General features: G+C 40.2%; 1 non-coding gene across 1 annotated transcript; it reads left to right on the forward strand.

Annotated features, from left to right (window-relative positions):
* Nucleotides 1-2796: 2796 nt before the first annotated feature.
* On the forward strand, nt 2797-2903 carry LOC131238158 (small nucleolar RNA R71). Its single transcript, XR_009167568.1, has one exon. It is a non-coding gene; the product is annotated as a small nucleolar RNA R71 (small nucleolar RNA).
* The last annotated feature ends 2425 nt before the right edge of the window (nt 2904-5328 follow it).

A 5328-nucleotide genomic window follows, 5' to 3' on the forward strand; every position in this document is an offset into this window, starting at 1 on the left:
AGAAGGATCGCACGTCTCTGATGTTTTTGGGTGGAGGTAGGTTAAAGATAAGATCGATTTTTGCCTTATCTACCTCGATTCCTTTGGACGAGATGATATGCCCAAGGACAATTCCCTTCTGAACCATGAAATGACACTTCTCCCAATTAAGTACTAAGTTCTTTTCTTCACATCTTTTCAGCACACATTTAAGACTTTCCAAGCACTTGCTGAAAGATGGACCGTAAACAGAGAAATCGTCCATGAAGACCTCTAGATATTGCCCCACCATATGAGAAAAGATACTAAGCATACATCGCTGAAAGGTGGCAGGGGCATTACATAGTCCGAATGGCATCCTTCAATAGGCAAAGGTGCCGTAGGGACATGTAAATGTGGTTTTTTCCTGGTCTTCAGGGGCTATCTCTATCTGGTTGTAGCCCGAATACCCGTCAAGGAAACTGTAATAGGAATGACCAGCTAACCTTTCTAGGATCTGATCAATGAATGGTAAGGGAAAGTGGTTTTTCCTCGTGATGGTATTCAACTTCCTGTAGTCAATGCACATTCTCCAACCAGTAGTGACTCTAGTTGGCACGAGTTCATTATTGGCATTGGCTATGATGGTGATTCCGGACTTCTTAGGGACCACTTGGGTTGGACTCACCCATTGACTATCAGATATAGGGTATATGATACCCACGTCCAATAGTTTAAGAACCTCGGCCTTAACCACTTCCTTCATGTTTGGATTTAGTCTACGTTGTGGTTGCCGAGCGGTTTTTGCATTATCCTCAAGATATATGCGGTGAGTACAAATCGAGGGATCGATTCCCTTGAGGTCCGCTATCGTCCATCCCAGGGCTCCTTTATGCTCAATGAGAGTAGAAATGAGCATACTCTCTTGTTCTTTCTCCAGGTGGGCAGAGATCACCACCGGGTATGTCTCATCTTGACCTAAATAGGCATATTTCAAATCAGAGGGCAAAGGTTTTAGGTCAAGCTTCGGCGGCTTGAGATTAGACGGTAGAGGCACTACATCGGTTTGTGGCAATTCTTCAAATTGTGGCCTCCACCGGTTAACTTCAAGTACCGGTGCAGTATCAAGCAAGGCGCACGTCTCCCTAATCATGTCATCATCAAAATCATGGGCATGGGCCAGGCACGTCTCTAGATGGTCGGAGGATAAGATTAGAGGTGTCGTATCTTCCACTAAAGAGTCAATCATATTAATGTCGTGGAAATCGTCATCCTCCTCTAAGTTTCTGCCGTTATTGAAAAAGATGTTTGACTCTAATGTCATATTCCCAAAAGACATAGTCATGACACCATTCCTGCAATTGATAATTGCATTTGAAGTGGCAAGGAATGGATGGCCAAGAATGATGGGGATCTGAGTGCTTATGTTGTTGATGAGTTTGGTGTCCAGGATGATAAAATCTACAGGGTAGTAAAATCTATCAACTTGGACTAACACATCCTCAATTATCCCTCTTGGTCCACGAACAGAGCGATTAGCAAGTTGTAGTGTGGTTAGGGTGGATTTTAATTCACCCAAACCTAACTGTTTGTATACCGCGTAGGGAATCAGATTGACGCTCGCTCCTAAGTCAAGAAGTGCATGATCAATTCAATGGTCCTCGATTACAAATGATATGGTTGGGCTATCGGGATCCTTGAATTTCTGTGGCACGTCTTGCTTTAGGATGACACTCACTTTCTCGGTCAAGAAGATCTTCTTTTGAATACTCTGCCGTCGTTTGGTCGTGCATAAGTCTTTCAGGAATTTGGCATATGAGGGTATCTGTTTCACAACATCAAGTAGAAGAATGTTGACTTTCACTTGTTTTAACACCTCTATGATATCCTGAGAGTTAGAGAGAGGTTTTGGTGAAACCAACCGTTGGGGGAATGGAGCAACTGGCTTCTCTAGAAGTTTCGGTTCTAATTTTTGTGGGGCCTCACTAGATCCGTCATTGTTGTCCTCTTTTGGTTCTTGAGGCTTTTCGGGCCTAACCGGAAGAGTTTTATCAATGATCTTTCCACTCCTAAAGAGTGGTGATGGATTTAGCGTGCCCCATCTGATTTGAAGAGCTGGTATCATTAATCTCGTACTGCGGTTTAGGATTGGGGAGAGGTTGTACAGGAAACATCCCCTTTTCTATAACCGTCATACGAGAACCTATCTTTTGCATAAAATCTGTAATTCCCCGCATTGCCTGAGCCAGCTCTTGTATGGAATTTTGAACCGATTCCTCTTGAGGTTTCACTTGATTTGGATTTTGATTGAAGAAACCTGGAGGAGTAGCCGTTTATCCATTCCTCCAACTAAAGTTTGGATGATTTTTCCAGCCAGGATTGTATGTATTGGAGTTAGGTCCAGTAAAAGGTCTTTGATAGTTGTTTATGGCATTAGCTTGTTCATTCAACACTCCTCGAAAGGCGGGTATTGTAGGACAATTTTCAGTTGTATGAATGTTGCAATCACAGATGCCGCAAACAATTTCATTCACCTTATCCTTCTTTCCTTCCATGGCCTCAACTTTCCTTATGAGCGTAGTCACTTTACACTTGAGATCATCCTCTTCTTTCAAGAGATATAATCCACCTTTCTCCTTTAATTGATTCGGCCTAGACGTGGTGTTCGACTTTGGATAATAGTCCCATGATTGTATTTTTTCAGCAAGACTATCGAGGTAATCCCATACCTCGTCAACATCTTTATTAATGAACTCTCCATTACACATTGTCTCGACCATTTGGCGCATGGAAGATGTCATGCCATCATAGAAAAAATTTGTAATGTGCCACGTTTCAAATCCGTGTTGTGGGCATGAACTGACCAAATCTTTGAACCTTTCCCAACATTGGAAGAATGTTTCATCTTCCTTTTGGGCAAAGTTCATGATTGCTTTTTTGAGGGTAATCGTTTTATAATGTGGGAAGAATTTTTTTATGAATTCCCTCTGTATATCGTTCCATGTGCCAATGGATCTAGGATGTAGTGAATGTAACCACGTCTTAGCTTTCTCTTTTAAGGAAAAAGGAAAGAGTTTCAGCCTAATTGTATCCTCAGATACATTAGGAAAACATAATGTAGCTATAATCTCATCGAACTCTTTCAAATGTAAATATGGACTCTCTGATTCAAGTCCATGGAATTTGGGAAGGAGTTGGATAACTCCTGGCTTGATGTCCATTTGTCCTGTGTTTTCAGGAAAAATTATGCATGAGGGCGTACTCACTCCCGCCGGTTGTAGATAATCTCGTAAAGTACGAGGCGGGGGTGCCTGTTGCACCTCATTTTCATCTTGGGTATCCTCCACCCTGGGTGGAAGTAGAGGAGGTTGGTCTTCAGCCATAACTTCAGTTAACTCAGGGAATTTCGAGCGGTGTCTAGTCCTGCGATGGATAGTCAACCCCTCAACCAATCCTCCTTCAGTCAAGAGACGTCGAGTGTTGTCACGAGCTCACTTGGGCATGAAACACTCGCAGCCCTCAATCAAATTTAAAGCCTAGTCCTAAGAAAGGAAAAGAAAATCTAAAAAGAAAGAGAGGAAGAGTTGGAAAGAAATTACCAAATTGGAGTCCTAAGTTAAAACCTGCAAAATAAAACAAAATAAGTTAGATTTTAAAAAGAGAAGAACGATCCTTTAAAAGAAAAATAGCAGTAAATTAATTTCTAAAAGAAGGAATTCCTAAAAGAAAGTGAAAATTTCTAAAATAAATTAGGAAAGACCTAAACTAGAAAGTAAATTATTAAAAGAGAACTGAAAAATAGAAAGTAGGGAAGGAGCTTACCGAATTAGAAATTTCTATCTTAAAGGCCTACAAAATAGGAAGGTTAGTTTCTAAACAAAAATTCTAAAAATAAATTAGGAAACAAATTAGATTCTAAGAGAGTTAGAATTAGAAAGTTACTAGAGAACAAGAATAGAAGGTTAATCTCTAAAAAGGGAAATAACTAACCTAGTTTCTAAAAATAAAAGAGGAAAGTTTCTAAAAATAAACTATTTTCTACAAATAGAGAAATACTAGAGTTAGAAAATTTCTAAGATTTAAACCTTAATTCTAAAAATAGAAAAAGTAGAGAAATTAGGAAGGAATTACCAATTTAAGAACTTATGTCAGGATCCTACAAAACAGGAAAACAGGTTAAGTTCTAAAAACAATAGAATAAAATAAAATAAAAACTTTTATCCTAAAGTAAGTAAAATCTTAATCCTAACCTAATTCTAAAACTAATTAATTTTAGAAAAACGTAGCCGTCAGTCCCCGGCAACGGCGCCAAAAACTTGTTCACTCCCCAAGTATAGGGTTGTGATGTAGTAATAAACTCGGTAAGACCGAGGTCGAATCCACAGGGACTGATACCTGTACGTTATCTGAAACCAAGTAGAACTAGAACTAGACTAAGATGTGATCTAAACCAAATAGAGTTTAAGGAATAATTGTGGAATAATTATCTAAAACTTTAAGGAATTCAGAGGAGAAAACTAGGGATTCAGAGGATCCACTTGTAGAGATCAGGGAGAACTTATGCCTGCTTCAGAAATCATGGAAATTAACTAGACTTCCGTTGATATAGTTTTTAAGAGGTGAAAGGTATATGAATTAGAATGGATTCCATCACCAAGCCATGTCCAGGAGACAAACTAAACAATAGAATTAAACTAATTACCAACCAACCAACAATGTATGAGGATCAGGAAGGGTACTGTCATCCTACCATGCCCATGGGACAATGATGAACAACAGGGGTTCCTGACTTCATAAACATAAAAAGGGAAAAGAAATACTCAAAGCCATTACAAACCCATTGTAATTTCAGTCACAATAGACCATAAAAGACTAAGAAAAATATTCCTTTAATAATCAACTAAATCAAGTTTAGTTTATGAATTAAAGGCACAAAGTAAAATCTCCCATCTCGCTACAGGCTTCACCTCTTAGCCCTAGCTAAGAGGTTTAACCACACATGAATGGGCTAAATTCAAAATCAACAACAGAAGAAGGAGAAAGAAATAGGAAAACCAGGTCCAGGTCCAGCCCAAGCCTTGCTCCACGTCCGTCTTCCTTCTCAATCCTTTCTCATCTCCAAAACCGATCCCTTTGGATCTTCCCTGACGTCCAGCAAAAAGCCCCCGTTCCAGCTAAGTCTCTCTCTCTCGTTTCAGCCAAAAACCCAACTGAGCTCCCTGTCTTCTCGCTTCTTCTCTCCACACGCTGCCAGCAGCCAACCTCCTCCTTTCCAAAACGAGCGCTTGGTTATCTCACTGACGACCTCCTTTATAGGAACTTCCCCCTCGGTGGCTGCGTGTAGATCTGGAGTTGGTGCGTGGCCAGGTG

This window comes from Magnolia sinica, chromosome 2 (assembly GCF_029962835.1).
Source record: "Magnolia sinica isolate HGM2019 chromosome 2, MsV1, whole genome shotgun sequence".
NCBI lineage: Eukaryota > Viridiplantae > Streptophyta > Magnoliopsida > Magnoliales > Magnoliaceae > Magnolia > Magnolia sinica.